Genomic DNA, 20990 nt, shown 5'->3' with positions numbered 1-20990 from the left:
TAATTGATCCATAGAGGATCATGCACGCAGGGGAGAAAGACTACTCATACTTCTCTGCATCTCACAACACATACTCAAGGTTAGACAGATTCCTGATCCCTCAGGGGGACCTGGGTAGGGTTAGGGCTGCCACTATTGGGACGCCTATTATGTCAGACCATGCGCCTGTACATATTGTGATTGATCTGGACTCTGTACCACCGAAACCACCCACATGGAGATTAAACGAAGCCCTATTGCAATCCCCGGAGACGAGACTAGAAATAGAACTAGCCTTGGTTAATTATTTTAAAGAAAACACTGAATTGCAGGCATCCCCGTCTATAGTTTGGGAAGCACACAAATGCGTGATCAGGGGGATATTAATGCAGCTGGGATCTCGTCGTAAAAGGGAATTTGAAAAAAGCGTAATGGAATTGATGACACGTGTGGGAGAGCTGAGTGCGGCACATAAGGAATCGTTGGCGCAGGAACACCTACAATCCCTTATTAAAACAAGGGAAGAGTTGAATAATCTTCTATACCAAAGAACAGTAAAACGTCTGACGCTTATGAGGAGACAATTCTATGAATTTTCCAACAAACCGGGGGCCATGTTGGCCAGGGCACTTCGGGGACCCCAAAAAAAGACAGTAATGGCACAGATACAATCAAATAAGGATGGAAAAATCACAGAGACAGGAAAGATTGTAGAAGAGTTTGGGAAGTTTTACCATTCCCTCTACAATATAAATACAGGGGGAGAGGTGGACGAGAAGTCCAGACCTTTGCTCCCAAAAGTGCGGGAGTATATCGGAACATCTGGGATGCCCACATTAAAGAAAGATCAGGGGGAGGCTTTGGAAGGAGACATTTTAGAAGAAGAACTAGAATATGCCCTAAATCAAAATAAACCACACAAGGCTCCGGGTCCGGATGGCCTAACTCTACCGTACTATAAACAATTATGGATACAGTTAAAAGCTCCGCTATTAGCTCATTTCAATAGTATTGGAAAGGGGGGCTCCTTGCCCTTAGATAGTCTGCGGGCATATATTTCACTCATACATAAGGAGGGAAAAGATCCCTCATTATGTGGTAATTACCGCCCTATAGCCCTATTGAATCTGGATCTGAAACTATTCTCCAAGATCATTGCAAATAGAATTATAACATTCATCCCTCAACTGATCCATTATGATCAAGTGGGATTCGTCCCCTCGAGAGAAGCAAGGGACAATACGACAAGAGTAATTGACCTTATATTCCATGCCCAGAGACTACAAAAACCATTGATGCTTCTATCTGTCGATGCTGAGAAGGCATTTGATAGGGTGGCCTGGGATTTTATCGAGGCCACCCTGTCGCATGTTGGTCTGGGGGAGTGGATGAGAACTTGCATCATGGCTCTGTATTCAGGACCGACGGCAGCAGTAACAATAAATGGCTGGAGGTCAAATTTTTTTGAAATTAAAAATGGTACACGCCAAGGATGTCCATTATCCCCATTAATTTTTATTTTGGCATTGGAGCCCCTATTATGTAGAATCCGGAAAGATCTAGAGATTAAGGGCCTACAGGTGGAAGGGACGCACCATAAATTAGCAGCTTATGCTGATGATTTAATTTTCTTTATAACAAATCCGGTGCAAATGCTACCACTAATTCTAGGGGCAATACAGGAATATGGGAATCTCTCCTACTTTAAAGTAAATTTATCAAAATCAGTTGCTTTAAATATCTCAATCTCTGATGATAAATGGAAGGAATTACAACCACTTTTTACTTTCAAGTGGGCTAGAGACTCATTAGTATATCTAGGGGTGCATATTACATCTAAAGTAGAAGACCTGTTTGAGGCTAATTTCCCCCCTTTGATAAAGACCCTTAAGAGGGACACTTTGAGATGGCAGACCCTTGCTTTAACGTGGTTTGGAAGAAGTAGTGCCTGGAAGATGAATGTACTCCCACGAGTGCTATATCTCTTACAAGCACTACCAATAGAAATACCAGAATGCTTTTTTATACAAATGAAGACTCTATTGAGAACATTTGTGTGGGCTAACAAATCCCCAAGGATAGGAATAAATATTCTCTCTCACGCTAAATGTGAAGGGGGGATAGGGTTACCAGACTTAAAGCGCTACCATAAGGCAATACACCTTGCGCGGATGCTTGATTGGCATTGCAATACGACAACTTAACAGTGGGTAAACCTAGAAAACGAGTTGACAGATCGACCAGTCCCTCTGGCCCCATGGGTCCCGGTTTCAATGGATGATCCTATACATTCCCATCCGACGATAGGAACTACAATTAAGGTATGCAGGAACATACAAAAAAATGTAGAGATCGCACCCTCAATTTCCCCAATGTTGCCGCTAGCGGGAAATGCGGATTTCCCTCCAGGATACTCTAAGGGGAAGATAAGAAATCTTGCCCGGAGTGGTAAAATTCGCTTAATAGACATATGGAGTCAGGAGAATCCCCCCACCCTGAGTGAGATTGTGTCCTGGTCGGAAGAGACGTTGGATGTGTTTTCTGCGTTTCAAATTAGACATTATCTTGTTGACTTACAGAAACAGGGATACTCCCCCCGCTCTTTGACACCATTCGAATCCTTATGTAGAGGGGGAAGTCCAATTCCACACGCTTTATCATTCTTTTATTCCCTCTTATCTAAAGGGCAGGATGAACAATTACCGGTTTATATTGGAAAATGGGAACAAGAGCTGGGAACTAACTTTAATGCACAACAAATTAGAAAAATACTAGCACTCACACATAAGGCCTCAATAGCTAATAAATACCAGGAGATTAGCTATAAAATATTGGTAAGGTGGTACAGAGTTCCAGTAATTTTACATAAGATGGATAGGAAAAACCCTGAAAATTGTTGGAGATGCGGAGAGGCGGGGGGATCAATGTTTCACATCTTCTGGTCGTGCCCCCGGATTAGGAGCTATTGGTCAGAGGTAGCGAAAGTGATAAAAAATCTCACTACAATCGAGGTGGGAGGAGATCTGGCCTTATGCCTGTTACATTTGACAAAGTTATCAATTAGGAAATATAGAAACTCCCTCTTGAGCCATTTACTTAACGCTGCTAAAGCGAGTATTCCGGGAGTATGGAGACAAACTAATCCGCCAGCCTTACAAACATGGTTCTCGAAGGTGAATGAGATTCACTGAATGGAAACATTGATAGCAGCATGCAATGGAAGGGAAGAGAAAGCCCGTAACTGCTGGCAGCCCTGGACCGCCTACATTACCTCGGAAGAATATCTGAGGGTTCGGGGGGATGGGGAGGGGAGAGGTTGAGGAGTAGGGGAGAGAGAGAGGAAGGGTTTTTTTTTTTTTCTCTCGTTTTTGGTTGGAGGGGATATATCAGCGCTTGGTAGTGGGTATGGAGGTTCATGGGGTGCAGGGGGACACAAATCCGGGTTTTTTTTTTTTTTTTTTGTGCGGTCATGGGTGGGGGTGGAGGGAAGGATGAGATACACAAGAGTTTGACTGGAGGATGTGGTGTTTTGAGTTTGGTATACCTTAAGTATGTTTTTATCACATTTATACAGTCTATAAGATTATAGAACTTTACCAAGGAAGAGGAAAAGTGTTTTTTTTTGTTTTTTTTTTTGTGTGGTTATGGGTGGGGGTGGAGGGAAGGATGAGATACACAAGAGGTGGATTGGAGGATGTGGCATTTTGAGTTTGGTATACCTTAAGCATGGTTTTATCACATTTATATAGTCTATAGGATATAGACCTTTACCAAAGAAAGAGGAAAGGTTTTTTTTTTTTGTTTTTTTTTTTTTATTATTGTGTGGTCATGGGTGAGGGTGGAGGGAAGGATGAGATACACAAGAGTTTGATTGGAGGATCTGGTGTTTTGAGTTTGGTATACCCTAAGGATGTTTTATCACATTTATATAGTCTATAAGATTATAGACCTGTACCACAGAAAGAGGAAAGGTGTGTTGTTTTTTTTTTTTTTTCTTTTATACAGGGGGGATTTGTGGATACTTGGCTGAATCTCCGGAAGGGAATTTTATGTTAAATGGATATGTAGATAATAAGTATTGATATTTTGTTGGCTGGATTGTATCTTATGTTTATATCTTGTATTATGTGGAAAAACCAATAAAAATTGGAATTAAAAAAAAAAAAAAAGAAATGATAATCCTGCACACGGTACTGAATTCCAAAATATCAAACCTATCCTTCCATCTGTAAAGATGAAACACTAGAAAGCACCCATTGATGCTTATCAGCAGTGATGGCCTTAATCGTAGCTGTAAAATATGCAGTCTTTGTCTGAAGAGAGCCCAGAAACTCCAGGCTTATACTTTCCTCCTCTCTGCGTGTCCCTGCAAAGATGAGAATGTGAGCAGAGATGCAGACAAGGGAAGAGATATGCTAGCTTGCAGAAAGTGAAGTGCTTGGGGTGTTGGGTTCGGTGTCTGGGTGCTGAGAGGCAGGGAGGTTTAGAGCCAGGAATGCAGGAGGGAGGAATGTTGGGATGCTGGGAGGCAGAAAGATTTAGTGTCAGGAGTGCCAATGGGCTTAGTGGTAGTGGCGCTGGGTGGCAGGGAGATGCAAAGCCAGGGTGCAGAGGGCCATGGGTTCTTTATAGGTTAAAGTACAAATGCTATCTACTTATAAGCCTTCATGGGGGGGGGGGGTTTCTCCAACTTGGCACCAAACAATATGGGGTAGGCTCCTCTACTGCATGACCCATTGATCTAAGGTAAGTGCAAGGGTATTAGTTAGCATGAGGAGTGGACATTAGATTTAGGTTACTGGTATTTGAATGTATAGTCAGCCTTTAGTTCTCCTTCGGACCTATGCATTATTACCACAACAGTAACACAAAGCACTCAGTGTGGTGTGTTGTAGGGCCTTTAATTTAGAATGGCATCCCATAGCAAAAGTACAGAAGGTGCCAATGCACTAACATTGCAGTGCACCACAGCACACATGCCTTCAAAAAAATGCATGTCTGTTTTTTTTTTTCCATTGCTATATTTTGTCAGCCCATTATAAATAAAACGGTTTCCTTATTTGCAACACACTTTAACTTGTATACAGTAGTTTATCGTAATAGAATGGCATAGTGAAGTCTCCCATTCCTAATAACTTATTTGCAGCTCTCTTCAGTAGATCATGTGATATGTAGGAACTACAAGTAGGTTAGCGATGGGAGACTTTCTGTGCTGGTAGCTAATTGGCAGTAACTGTGAGGATCGACTCATTGCAAGTGGGGTTTTTAAGGTTTATGGAGATCGGCTTTAACTTGGTATCAACCTTTTGTAATCCCCTGTTCAGCAACATTCAGACTGGGAGATAGAGGGGCAGTACTATGGGCCAGTGGGGTGGGCTGCAATGCACCTGTGATGACAAGGAACATGTGGACAACATAGATACAGTAGATAGAGAGCAAAGGGATCGGCACATCATTCTGCTTCTTCTCCTGCATTGTCCAGTCAGAAGGCAGGGGGCAGGCATGTGATTTGGCTGTAATGCTCAAACCTAAACTAGTTTAAAATGGCTGCTAGTGTCCTTTGTAACAAAGGTCTGGTGGCAGAACATTTTATGAGTGCTGGATTGTTTTTTTGAATGGAAAACAGAGTAAAACCGTTCACTTCTGCAGCTTGATTAGTATCTTGATATCCTTTGTTGAAAAATGGTATATATTAGAACAGTAACCCAACTTTCACATTATCTTTTTAAATTAACATAATGATATACCTCAGAGAAACTGGTAGGAGACCAGAAACACTCCTGAAATATTTTAAAAAATCACTTTTAATAAGCAGGAGCCATCTGGTTGCATAATTAGATCACATTAGAGTGTATTAAACCCATGTAGAGATGCTTTATCAGCAGTCGTTAGCTATTTTCAAGCACAGGTCTGTAATTTGTCGCATAGAAGGGAAGATTAAACTCTGTGTGTCAGGAATATTTAGACATCTGCAGCCTAGCAGAAAATCATTCATTCAAGATGGTGCAGTCGTATTGTGAGAATCCCTCTGTGACTAGTATAGCATGGGGCAAATGCAGCCTGAATTCTGCCATCCCTATACGTTAGACAGAGTGTGAAATAAATAATTTAGCACAGGAATGTTTAACCTATTTATATGCCTCCAACAATTTGTCCAATATGTCCCCATACCCACTTCTCCAGACTTTTAAAATCATCATCACCAGTCCTATTAGGAACCAGTATGACTTCAGAGTATCAAGCTTGGATTTACTTTGCATGTGGATATCTAGAAACAATACTAAAGGAAAATCATTAGGAATGAATTAGATAGATATTATAGAAAAATGTTAAATTACAAATACATAAGTTAGATAACTTTGAAGGGTACCCAAAACATTTATTGCCCTCATCGACAAGGGTAAGCTGTGATCTGCTCATACCAAAACTGTTTGATATCCAGCCCAGGCTTTTTGAAATGAATGTTCTTTTTCAGCTCCTATTAGAAATCAATAAAATCATCCTTTCCTAAATCATTCTCGCTCATGGTAGATATATCAAACGAGACAAGGGTCAAAATTTAAACAGATTTCATGCCAATATAAATTTTAATGGTGATAGTAAATCAAGTTGTTACATTTTTAGTTACAGTAGATTCTAACCTAACAGCAATACCTAACAACTAATTATTCAGAGATCCAATCTCACACCCCCGTGATTTATCTTTCCATTACCTAGTATAGATACCCTTTGTTAAAGAACCCATGATTTAATAGAATTTCCATGTGATACAAGTTAAAGAAAATCCTTAAATATTTAAGTATGTAGACTACAGTGTTAAAGGATTACTACAGCCCCAATTTCAAAAAAGTTGAGATGTTGTGTTAAAATCTACATAAAAACAGAATGCAACGATTTGCAACTCTCATAAAACCATATTTTATTCACAATAGATAATATAAAACATCATTAAACTGATAAAATCCAGCATTTTTTGAAAAAAAAAAAAGGTAATTTTGAAATTGATGGCAGCAACAAGTCTCAAAGTAAGGACAGGGCCATGTTTACAATGGTGTAGCGTCCTCTTTTCTTTTAACAACACTGTAAATATCTGGAAACTAAGGAGACCAGTTGCTGGTGTTTCAGGAGAGGAACATTGTCCCATTCTTGCTTGATATAGGATTTGAAATGCTCAACAGTCCTGGGTCGTCTTTTTTTGTATTTTTCGCTTCAAGATATGCCAAATATTTTCAACTGGTGTAAGGTCTATACTGCAGGCAGGCCAGTTAGGCACCCAGACTCTTCTACTACAATGCCATACTGTTGTCATAGATGTAGTATGAGGTTTATATTTTAGCATATGCTGCTCTAAAACCTGTATTTATCTTTTAGCATTGGTGGTTCCTTTCCAGATATGCAAGCTGCCCACTTTTATACGCCCTAATGCACCCCTATATCTTGAGAGATGCAGGCTTTTGAACTAAGCGCTGATAACAAGGCCCCTCTCCTCTTTAGTTCAGGAGATGCGGAGGCCACGGTTGCCAAAAAGAATGTCAAATTCTAATTCAATCGACCATAGAACAGTTTTCTACTTTGCAATAGATCATTTTAAATGAGCTTTGGCTCAGAGAAAACAGTGGCGTTTCTGGATCATGAACAGATATGACTTCTTCTTTGCATGATAGAGCTTTAACTTGCAATTTTTGGATTGCACGGCAAACTGTGTTCACAGACAGTGATTTTTGGAAGTATTCCTAAGCCCATGCAGTGATGTCCATCAGAATCATGACTGTTTTTTTCGAGTGCCATCAGGGGGCAAGAAAATCATGGGCATCCAATATTGTGTTTTGGCCTTGTCTCTTACTCAATCATGCCAATGACCTGTTGCCAGTTACCTATTTGGTTGCCCTGTTCCAAATTTTTCAAGATGTGTTGCTGCCATCAATTTCAAAATGACCTTATTTTTTTCTTAAAATTTAATATTTTCTCAGTTCAAACATTTAATATGTTTTTTTTTTATAGTTTAAATAAAATGAGTGAGATTTGCAAATCAATGCATTCTGTTTTCATGCCCCACCTTTTTGGAATTGGGGTTGTACATCCAAAAGTAATATTGCAAGTGAATTTGTGCTTTGGTAATGCAGGGCAGAGCAACAACTTTACTTAAAGTAGTTGGAAACCCCCTATAATGTTTGTACCTATAGTTAAGCCTATAACAAAGCTTACCTATAGGTACTGTAAATATCTCCTAAACTTGCACAGTTTAGGAGACATTTACTTTGCATGCAGCCGATGACGTCACCGGCACATGCGCTCTGAAGGAACGGCCACCTGTGCCGTTTCTTCAAAGCCCTGTGCCATGACCAGCGGCTCACGCATGCATGCGCGTAAGTGATGTCATGCGACTCCAGCCAGTAGCACAGCCGGAGTCCGCAGACGCGGAAGGAAGAAGAGAGAAGATGGATGCGTCCTCCAGCGGGGAAGACGAGGGCTCTGTTTGGAGGTAAGTGTTACATAATGTGCTAGTATGCAATGCATACTAGCACATAATGCCTTTATTTTCCAGGTAAGAAAAAAAAATAAAAATCAACAGACTTTACTTGCTCTTTTATGGTTCCCTTCCTTCCTTAGCCGCAGATCCAAACCTTCTGTTGATTACCCCGCTGCTCTTTTCAGCCTTCTGGTAGAGAAGAGGTGACTTAGAGCCTACACAGGTGTGCTCCCACAACATTTTTATCACATTATGATACTTTGTATGTTTTCTGCACACCCAATGTTTGTTAAATCGGCCCTCTAGTTAGATACTCCCACCCATCCAAAACTACAAGTTAGTTTTGATTTGCCTTTGTCTAGTTAAAAGGTTCTTTTAGAGAGCCAGAGGGCATTGTCCCTGAAATACTTTCTACCTCTAAGAATACCCACTAAACCTGGTTTGTACTGCTAAGCCTGGAATAAACTACATTGTATTGCTGCTCTGAGTCTTGAGATGGCATTGCCTGTGGATATTGTTAAATCAGAAAATTAGCTTACTGTCCACAGGTACTGGGTCTCTGGATATTTGTATTTTGCATAAAGCAACATTTGAAACAGAACAAAAGGACCTATCACTTTTTCCCCACCTCCATGTAAAGCGCTGGGTACCTTAAATAACTAACTTCAAGTACCAGTGCTGTTACATAAGGAGTAAGGGGGGTAGTTGCATGCTCCCTATATGCAAAAGTGTCGGGTATTTCCCTTCCCTCCAGTCAGCTAAACGAAGCAGCAGGTAAATGGAGAGAATGTGAGTGTGTGCGGTTGGAGGAAGGCAGTTAAGTGTACCTGATGCTTTTCTCTGCATGGCCAAAGCATTGACACAGAGAAAGAGATGTACACCGCTCAGGCAGTTTGGAACTTCCCAGCCAGCCTTGGGTGCAGGACCTCGGATCACCACCGCAGACAGGATACAAGAGAAATGGCCGCACGCCAGAACTCACAACGAAAGGCTTTATTGAACAAGGATGCAAGGTACAGCAAAATAGATGGTAGACATGTTTCACACGACTTACAGCGTGCTTGTTCACTACCACTACCAGCATTGGTCAAGCTAAATCTTTGTTTCTTATAAATCCTAGGTATTCCAAAAAGTAGCTTTTCGTGCCATATTTTTCAGCCCTGTTCCTGCTCATCTTTGCCTGTACCAGCTCCTCCTGTCTTATATTAATAATAAAATAATCCAATAGGGGGAATGGGAACCACTCATAAGGGCCATAGCAGGTGTGCAGTTTCAGGGATTCAACGACAATGATCTTACCTACATAGTCCTGCAAATATTTAAAAAAAATATACTAGGTGGTTTAACTCTTCAGCCTTTTGTAAAAAATGTAAATATTAATTTTAGGTGGAAAGATCATTTAAAATCTATAACTACATATCAGGACTTTCAAGCTCTAGAAATTCTGATAACATGAAATTATTTCTACTTTGACCCTGTGAAAGATGTATTATTTCTGCTCCCCCGTCCATGTGTCTGCAAACTGACAGCAGCCCAGCAATGCATAGCTGAGAAAAGAGAAGTCTGAATATTATGAAATGTGGCATCATCCGTGCCTCTGTTACACATAACACGTCTGCTAGTATCTTTGGACTGTCAAATAACTGTAAACTAGAACTCAGACAGCACAGTGGATATAAATGGATTCTGTTTAAGGAAAACCAAGAGAAATATGTAGGTTGTTGAACTCTCCTTGTTGACCTCTCCTTATGTCATGCTGATCAAAGGGCTTCAATACTTTTTAGGTCACTGACCTAGAACCAGTATGCAGATCAAATGTTCCGACTTCACTTTGACTTCATTTACATCGTGTTTTTTTCCAAGTCTGGGACTCTATAGGTATTTCAGAAATCGATGAGCAATGGCAGCTGATAAATCTTTTTCTAAACATGCTTCCTTTCTGCAATTCTTAGTATGGTCACTTTCTGGAGGTGAGAGTCTTCAGCCACCTATACCACTAAATTACAAAATAATAGTGATGCGCCAGTAAATAACAAAAGTAGTGCACAATAAATATTTCACAAACGTATAAATCAGTGTCCATAAGCAGTGTATTCATCCCAAGTGTCCATACATAATAAATGGATCAATAAGTAAATCAACTCCCATGTGTCCAAAAGCGTGATCCTGTGTAAACTTAATTATGAGTTGTTCTTCTGTGAGTTGTTCAATCCCACCATCAGGTGAATTGGTCTCTCACCTCCACTGAAGACCCAGTCATAGGTCAGTAACAGCGTTGTTGTATACACAGGGATTCCTGTTGCACTATTTATATGTTGCACTATTGATTTATTGCACAATATATTTTATGCACTTTTAGTAGTCACGCTTTTGGTTGCGCTGATAGCTTTTTGTTTTATACCTATACCACTAAACCTACATCATAAAAAACTATCAATAAATGGTGTAGTACATGCTGTTCATACTCACTCAGTCACTATGAGGTTCATTTTCTGTATTCTGCATAAAACCTGGTTGATCCTGCTGTTCTCTATCTCTCCTTTCTGTCCAGGTCCCCAATGGAGCTAAGGATTTTGCAGAGCAGTGTTGGCAGCTCTGCACATGCTCAGTTTTCAGTGAGTTTCTAGGCTGAGCATTTCCTCCCTATCACCTCTGGGCAGCCCATATGACTACAAAGATGCACATGTGGGTGTATACACATTGGTAAATTACAGCCCACTCCCTCCTTACTCCTCCATACCCACTAACCAGCTAAATCTAATGGCATGGGATATTACATCTTGGTTGATGGAGGCTTCAACCACCTATTATTCTAATTCTGGATGGACCCTCTGCACACTGCTATACCCAGGCCCATGCTGGGACAAAAAATAGGCCCGGGCATTTTGGACTAAGCAGCCCATAACATGTTAACCGGCCCTTTCCCCACTCTCCATCCTGATGGATCCCCCAGGAGAAGAGAGGGATAACCCGGAAGAGGTATGGGGGGGCCAGGGGGTCGGGAAAGAGCATGGGGTGTGGAGAGCACAGGGAGGAAGCTGAAGAACACAAGGTGGGTTGGAGAGCACTGGGAGGGCAGGCAAGGAGCATAGGGGGGCAGAGAGCACAGGGGAGAGGCAGAGAACACAGGGGTGGAGAAAAGGAGCACACAGGGGGGGCTAGAGGGCACAGGGGGGTCTTGAGAGCACGGGGGGGTCGGAAAACACAGGGGGAAGCAAGATTACGTGGTGGGCCAGAGAGCACATGGGGGGGTCAGAAAGCACTGGAGGGGGCGAGAGCACAGGGGGAGGCGGAAAGCACTGAGGGATGACAGAGAGCACTGTGGGATGTCAGAGAGCACTGGGGGATGTCGGATAGCACGGGGGGAGGCGGAGAGCATTGGGGGGGGCTGGAGAGCACTGTGGGGAGGCAGAGAGCATGGGGGGACATGGAGAGCACTGGGGGAGCTGGAGAGCACTGGAGGGGGAAATGGAGAACACAGGCAGAAAACACTGGGGGGGGGGGTCGGAGAGCACTGAGGGAGAGGCAGAGAACATAGGGGGAAGAGAAGAATACAGGGGGGCAGAGAGCACAGGGGGACTGGAGAGCATGGGGGGTCTGGAGAGCACTTGGGGGTGGGCAGAGAGCACAGGGAGAAGCAAAAACATGGGATGGGCCAAGGAGAATATGGGGGTCTGGAGAGCACTGGAGGGGTGAGAGCACAGGGGGGCTGGAGAGCACTGGTGGGAGGCAGAGAGTATGGGGATGGTGGAGAGCTAAAAAAAAAAAGAAAAAAGTGGAAAGCCACAAGTACAAATAGCAGTACCACGGACACAGAATTAGGAAATTATGTGAATAGAAGTGTCCTGGTAAACCCCTTCACTCACAACGGTGTCAATTGTACAGCGCAAATGAGTGATACTCTTAATGGTAAAAGACATATAGAAAAAACAGGGACAACCAGAACCAAAGAGGAGGAAGGCCCTAAAGCACCATATAAGAGTAAACGGGGAATAAATGAAATAGTTCCCTAACAAAAAATACTGACACAGAAATATATCAAAATGACAATAATTTATTAGAAATACAATGTAATCCAATGTGAAAGAAAAAAAATGGATGGTGGAGAGCACAGGGGGAAACTGGAGAGCTCTAGGGGTGTTGGAGAGCACTAGGGGGAGGCAGCGAGCATGGAGAGGTGGAGAACACGGGGGGAGGTGAAGAGCACAGGGGAAAAGTGGAGAGCACTAGGGGGTCTGGAGAGCACTGGGGGGAGGCAGAGAGCATCGGGGAGGTGGAGAGCATAGAGGGGGGTGAAGAGCACAGGGGAAAAGTGGAGAGCACTAGGGGGGCTGGAGAGCACTGGGGGGAGGCAGAGAGCACATGGGGAAGCAAAAACACAGGGTGGGTTGGAGAGCACATGGGGGCCAGAGAGTACAGGGGAGGCAGAGAGCACTGGGGGGGCAGAGAGCACTGGGGGGAACTGGAGAGTACTGGGGGATCTCGGGGAGCACTGGAGGCCAAAGGGCATGGGGGGGGGCAGAGAGCACAGGTGGTAGCAGAAAGAAGCAGGATAGGAGGAGCGGTGGAGGTGGCAGCATATAGAAGAATCATTCTCTCCATTTACTCCTGCAGCCTCTGAATGCCTGCTTCTCCTCTCTCCCTCTTGCAGGCTTTCAGAAGCAGCAGGAGGAAATGGAGAGAATGAATCTTCTATATGGAGCCAGCCCCACTGCTCCTCCTATCCAGGTTACACGGTGGTTGCACTCATGACCTTTCTGATCTGTCTCCATGTTGTCTGTAGCCGGTGTCTCATCTAGCTACTCCCCCCTTCAGGGGTACGCCCCCCGGCGCCAACGGCTAAACCAGGCATGTCCAACCTGGGGCCCGGGGGCCACATGCGGCCCGGAACCCCAAGCGATGCGGCCCACTGCCCCCTGACAATTTTTTTTTGCTGGGGAGGAAGGAAGGCGGGTCGGAGACATGGGCACAGTGACTTCCAACTAACGGTAGGAAAAGGCTGCCTCGGAGGGGAGGGGGGGGGGAGACGAGCATGTGCAGTGTTTCTAACTCTTACCACCATGACCACTTCAAAGCACTGAAGTGGTCATGGTGGTTAGAGTGTTCCTTTAATATCTCTCAGAAGAAGTAAACCTCTGTATACTGATTCCATTTCATTTGATCATCCTCTAGTTGTGTTAAATTAGTGCGGGGGGTGCAGTGGCATTTTATTACTTATATACTTTAACTATAGTATATATTTTATATGCGGCCCGAGAAAATTTCCCTACACTCAATGTGGCCCAGAAACGCCAAAAGGTTGGACACCCATGGGCTAAACTATACTGATGGGCTTTCAGCTGCAGAGAGGCCAAAGGTGTCTCCTCTAGCTCCTCCCCCTTCATGGTCACATCCCACGGCACCGATGGCTGAACTGAATTGGCAGCCGGGCGGCCACAGATAGGCCAAGTGAGCAGCGTGGGCTCAAAGAGCAGCCCAGCTGCCTTGGGCCCCACAAGAACTTGTGACCCAGTGGCCCCAGGTTCCGGTATGCCCAATGGCCAGTCCGGGCCTCGCTATACCCTTTCTCTTTTCTCTTTTCCCTATTATTCTAAGATGCAGGCTGGAGGGGCATGACACAGGACACTTTGCTATTATAAAACAAAATGAAGCAATATCAGCGCACGGAAAAAACAATCCTAACAATTTTTAGCAGCTGAACACTCAAAATACAACACCCGTATAAATAAATTATCAGAAATAATAGTGCAGCGCTTATAATCACATCAAAATTACATCAAAGCAAAATATAGTAGAATAGATAATAAGGTGAGGAAAAAACAGTCCATGCAATGCCCGTGAGATGAAGGTGAATCAGAGTAATCCTGAATGAGGATGCAGGTGCTCTTAGTGCACAATCGACCACCACCTTTTAGATTGGCCTCTCACCTTAAATCTACTAGTAATAAGCTTAACACTCCTCTCACAATAGGCAATCCTGGATCGGACCTCCACTTAATGGACACAATGGTTAAGCCTCAGTCTATCACTCCAAAAACAAGCAAGCAGCATTCCTGGATCAGCTTAAAACTCGGCAGCTCGGCTCATTTGCATGTTATGGGGAACATAAAAAACGGGCAAGCCCATAGTGTAATACTGATAAACTTTATTAATAAAGTGCATAAAAGTCAGCCTCTTACTTTTTAAAGGTAGAAAATAGGCAGGTAAATGGCACAGCGGTATCGTACTGGCGAGTCCTGCACGGACCTCGCCAGACTCCAGATGGCAGCGGGTGACGTCAACAGCTCCACCTTCCCCCCGTGCTATTGCCAAAAAATTATAAAGATTTCATTTCAAATGTATATTTGTATAACAATTTTAAACAGTTCACTGATATTAATTATTTTATGTTGTATTCCAAAGGCTATTTTTTTTTTTGAACATGCGACTAGCAGCAGTGGACTAGAAGCTCCTCCTGCTTATGTTTCCCTTCAGACAAGCAGGGAAATAGCTGGGTCAAGTGACTGTTAAATATCAATTAGGAAAAGGGTACTTCGATTTTTTTTTTTTTTTAATAAAATAGTTACAGTACCATCATCCATATTCAGAAATAGAATGAACAATGTAAATGAAACAGTGTGTGTTTAGTATCACTTTAAGTCAAAGTGGACATGCAAGCACAATCTTACCACCAAAAGGCAAAATAGCACACAGCTGAACAAAGCTTCAAACTTGGTAGGGATGTGGGGAGGTTGCCGGGTTATCTGCAGGCAAACCATATTGATTGGACAAGGTTTTTTAACCTATCTCTTTGACTTTGTCAACCGCAGAACAGACAAAATGGACTATATTAAGGTACAACAGCCACAAGATGATCAGTTCGTCTGACCTTATGCAGCCAGATTGAGAGATACTCCTCTCATGTCAATATTTATCCTTACACTATTGCGTCTATACCCTATAATCTTTCCTCTGAAATACCCATTATCATTCTTGGTGACTTTAACCACTTGCTGCCCGCCCACAGTGTTTACTGCGAGTGGGCGGCAGCCGCAGGCACCCTGTTGTACTGGTACGTCCCCGCACACGTGTGCATTGGTGCGTCACCTGAGGTGCGCAGTGATGCGATCCCACGACTATTGTGTCCAACCACTCACATCGGCCGGGGTATCATGTGATCGCTATGACTAATCATGGCGATCACATAATTACAATAAAAGCAAAACTCTCATGAATGACTTCCATTAATGACAGCTTGCTTACTGTTGTGATGCTGTGATTGACCCACAGCTATCACATGGTACCTGGCACACTGTAACATGTAATTAGCTGTAGACACTCACAGATAACAATAGTAAGCAAGTCATTCATGGCAATTAAAACTATTGTTATAAGCGATGATGATGTAAAAATAAAAAATTCCTGATCGCTACCCCAAGGGAATTTAGTCTCACTAAGGTGACACTGAAGCACTCTGTTGACAGAATGAAAAAATTTAAAATTTTTACAATACTTTTTACATACTTTCGCCAGTCAGTATCCCTGAACATTGCCACACCAGTCATTTGATGTTCAAAGTTCAAAAGCCTCTTACCTAATACCTTGGACTGTCTACTTTCCAAAAAGGGGGTATTTGTACTGTCCTGGCATTTTAGGGTCACAAGAAATGAGTCAGTAAATCCCGATTAATCAACTCTCAAATATATATAGAATCGTTTATAGACTCTATAACTTTCACATAGACCAAATAATATACACTGATTTGGCTTATTTTTTTTTACCAAAGAAATGTAGTAAATTACATTTTGGTCTAAATTTATGAAGAAAGATGATTTGTTTGCAAAATTGTATAACAGAAGCTAAGAAAGTGTTTTTGTTTTGTTTTTTTCAAATTTTTTATTCACTTTTTCTTTCATATATATATAACAAAAGACAAAAAACCCAGTGATGATAAAATACCACCAAAAGAAAGTTTTATTTGTGTGAAAAAAATTCTATAAATTTAATTTGCGTACAGTGTTGCAATCAATTGCCAGTTAAAGTAGCACAGTGCTGAATAGCAAAAAATGTCCTGCTCATGAATGGGGTAAAGCTCCTGGATACGGAACTGGCTAAAAGGGCGTGTCCAAAGGGTGGTAATAAATAGTGCATACTCAGACTGGTCTGGGGTGGTAAGTGGGGTACCCCAAGGCTCAGTCCTGGGATCAACCTTGTTCAATTTTTTTCATAAACAGCATTGAGGACGGGATCATTAGTTCTAAATCAGTTTTTGCAGATGACACAAAATTGGGCAGGGCAATGTCTGCACAGCATGAAGCAGATATCCTACAGAATGACCTGGACAAAATAAGGGAGGTTGGCAACACTGCTGCCAACCCATGACTGTAATGCAAGCAGCATGAAAACCCTCTTTCCACAGCCTGGCCTATATGTGGAAAGAGCAGTATTACAGCCTGCAGGCATCTGATGTTGACAAAAGGGGTGAGCAGAATACTTTATGCTCCCCCATCTATTACAATAAAGGGCTTGCAATGGAATTCAATAGCTAGACCTATGCATAAGCTTACATCAGATGCCAAATTATATATCTTTTGAAGCACAAAAAAAATCAGTCTCTCTTTTACCACTAGATGGTAGTAATGTCACAAAAACTAGTAATGAGATGTGCTTCTAATTTCAAATACCTGTATGAAAAAAAGTATTTGTATTATAGTTTTATTATAGAAACTATGTATATGTATGGGAAAAATAAGCAACTCTATACGAGGAATATACAAATTATAGGATACTGACATGTATTCAGGGTGTACTCACTTTTGTTGCCAGCGGTTTAGACATTAATGGCTGTGTGTTGAGTTATTTTGATAGCAAATTTACACTGTTATACAAGCTGTACACTCACTACTTTACATTGTAGCAAAGTGTCATTTCTTCAGTGTTGTCACATGGAAAGATATAATAAAATATTTACAAAAATGTGAAGGGTGTATACTCACTTTGGGGAAATACTATATCTATCTATCTATCTATCTATCTATCTATCTATCTATCTATCTATCTATCTATCTATCTATCTATCTATCTATCTATCTATCTGTCTATCTGTCTATCTGTCTATCTGTCTATCTATCTATCTATCTATCTATCTATCTATCTATCTATCTATCTATCTATCTATCTATCTATCTATCTATCTATATATACTGTGTATATATATATATATACTGTGTATTTACAGGTGCATCTCCTAAAATTTGAATATCATTAAAAAAGGTAATTTTTTTCAGTAACTCAATTAAAAAAGTGAAACTCATATATTGTATTTTATATATATTCATTGCACACAGAGTTATAGATTACAATAATTTCTTTCTTTTCATTTTCATGATTTGGCTTACAGCTAGTGAAAACCCAAAATTCAGTATATCAGAAAATTAGAATATTACATAAGACCAATAAAAAAAATAAATAAATAAAAACAAAAAAAAAGAAGGATTTTTAATATAGAAATGTTGGTATACCGAAAAGTATGTCCATGTGCAGTATAGTATGCACTCAAAACTTGGTTGGGGCTCCTTTTGCATTAGTGTGGAGTGGCATGGAGGCGATCAGGTGTTATGGAAGCCCAGCTTTCTTTGATAGTGGCCTCGTCTGCATTGTTGGGTCTGTTGTCTCTCATCTTCCTCTTGACAATACCCCACAGATTCTCTATGGGGTTTAGGTCAGATGAGTTTGCTAGCTAATCAAGCACAGGGACACCATGATCATTAAACCAGGTAGTCCTACTGGTATATGAAATCAGCATCTCCATAAAGTTGGTCAGCAGAGGTAAGCATGAAGTGCTCTAGAATTTCCTGCTAGAGGGCTGACCTGACTTTGGACTTGATAAAACACAGTGGACCAACACCAGCAGATGACATGGCTCCCCAAATCATCACTGACTGTGGAAACTTTACATTGGACCTCATTCAACTTGGACTCTGTGCCTCTCCGCTCTTCTTCCAGACTCTGAAACCTTAATTTCCAAATGAAATGCAAAATCTTCCACAGTCAGTGTGTACCGCATCCATATAAAATATGAGTTTCATTTTTGTAATTGAATTACTGAAATAAATAAACTTTTTGATAATATTCTATTTTTTGAGATGCACCTATATATATATATATATATATATATATATATATATATATTATTACTTTCATTGTTTCCTAGTATAAATGAACCCCAGGGCCAGTGCTAGACTATTTTGTGCCCTAGGCAAGACGACGAGCTATTTGCATCCCCCAAAAAAAACTGTACACATTGCCCCCTTTCCTGCACATAATGCCCCGCTCTTTAATCCTACACTCCCCTTCCTGTATACACTGCCCCCTTTAATCCTACACCCCCTTCTTGTACACACTGCCCTCCTTTAAGGCTGCACCCCCTTCCTGCACAAACTGCCCTCATTTAATGCTACACCCCCTCCCTGCACACACTGACCCCCTTTAACTCTCCACCCCTTTCCTATACACACTGCCCCCCTCTCTAGAGGTGACACCTACCAGGGATGAGGAGGTGACAGGAGAGTAATGTGGCACTGGCCATGGCTGTGCCCTAGGTGGCAGTGCGCTCTAGGCAGTTGCCTAGTTTGCCTAGTGGTAGCACCGGCTCTGAACCCCTTAACTTTGTTGGTTTTGTACGATAAAGGGCTAATTTTTTATTTATTTTTTTTAATCCCATCATGACAGGTGATTAAAAAAAGCATGCTATTAAAATATCTTATGCTGTCCATAAAAGTACTGATTTTGGACTAGAATATTTGTACAAAAATTCTTTGTACATTGGACGAATGGTTGAATGTCATTAAAAAAAATGTAACTTGCTTCAACATTCAATTTTAAAATTAATGTAATTTTTGAACAAAAGCCACATACACTGTGTTTGATCGAGAAATGTATTCTGTTCTGCTCATTCCAAAACAAACCTCAATTTGACCCAACTAACATTTGTTCATGTTTGGCCAGCATAGGTGAGATCAGGCGCAGGTAGCTTGTATAAAGTTACTTGCCTATGATAAAGGGAGTTTATCATGCATAATATTATATTACAGTTTTGCCTGAAAATCTGCAAAACAGTGTTTTTGGTCTTTTTTATTTTTTTTTTTCTTTAACCACTTCCACCCCGCCCACCGTACATTTACTGTGGCACTCTGCCGCTTACAGGCAAAGCGACGTAGACCTACGTTGCTCACCCACGAGACTGTAGGGGGTGAGCGCCCGCCACCAGCGGCGCACTCCAACCCCCGCTCGTTTCCCGGGGAGCCAGCGCTTGTGACCAGCGGCTGCGATGGTCGCCGGCCACTCGCAATCTCACGCAGCAGAGGGAGAAAGACAGACGGCTGATGTAAACACAGCTGTCTGTCATTCTCCCTGAAGTGATCACAGAGGCTATGCGATCCTGCTATATAGGATCGCATGTCTCTGTGGTTACTTCACTAGCCACGCCCCTTGACAGTTAGAATCACACCCCTAGGGACACACTTAAGCCCTTGATCACCAGTAAAGTTAACCCCTTTCCTGCCAGTGTCATTTTTACAGTAACAGTGCATATTTATAGCACTGATTACTGTAGTAATGTCACTGGTACCCCCAAAAGTGTCAAAAATGTCAGTCAGGGGTTCGATCTGTCCGCTGCAATATGGCAGTCCCGCAAAAAAAAAAAAAAAAAGGCAGATCGCCGCCATTACTAGTTAAAAAAAAAACAATAAAAATGACATAAATCTTTCCCGTAGTTAGTAAACGCAATAAATTTTGCACAAACCATTAAAAATACGCTTATTTCGATTTTTTTTACCAAAAAATATGTAGTAGAAAACAAATTGGTCTACAATGTTAAAAAATTTAGATTTTTACATTTTTTTTGAGCATTTCATATAAAAAAATGTGAAAAATATTATTTTTTCAAAATTGTCGCTCTTTTTTTGTTTATAGCGCAAAAAATAAAAATCGCACAGGTGATCAAATACCACCAAAAGAAAGCTCTGTTTGTGGGAAAAAAAGGACGTTCAATTTCATTTGGGTACAGCATCGCACGACCGCGCAATTGTCCAGAAAAGTAACGCAGTGCCGAATCGCAAAATTGGGCCTGGTCATTGAGCAGCCAAATCCTCCGGGGCTAAAGTGGTTAAAGAAACATTTTGACCTCTGAGTCTAATAATATGTACCAGATTTAATCTCTAATAGTATGAATATCTCTTCTGTCTGTTATTCTCAGAGTGGATTAGATATTTTGCTCCCTAACCATATAGCTGGTTATTTTTTTTTACTACTGCATATAGATATTAAAGAATAAATTGTCTTTTTTTAAACTTTACATATTAACTATATTATACTCAAAACCTTTCTTGGGTGTTTATCCAATGAATCGATTAATTTAAATAATGCTTAGCCAACTTATGAAAATAATCGTTAGTTGCAGCCCTACATTTAATACATACACATACCAGTCTTGTTTTGTGTAGGAAAAGCACATAATAATAGCTAATCGCAGTTTTCAAGGACACAGAAGGTGCATTTGTGG

General features: G+C 41.5%; 1 protein-coding gene across 1 annotated transcript in view; it reads left to right on the top strand.

Moving 5' to 3' along the window:
• Positions 1-20990, top strand: part of CNTNAP2 (contactin associated protein 2) — a 2507009-nt gene that overhangs the window by 2375333 nt on the left and 110686 nt on the right. The window lies entirely within an intron of this gene.

Source organism: Pelophylax lessonae, assembly GCF_965119305.1.
Source record: "Pelophylax lessonae genome assembly, chromosome: 5".
Classification (NCBI taxonomy): Eukaryota; Metazoa; Chordata; class Amphibia; order Anura; family Ranidae; genus Pelophylax; species Pelophylax lessonae.
Note: the sequence above shows the minus strand (reverse complement) of the source record. Positions and strands in the feature narration are given on the sequence as shown.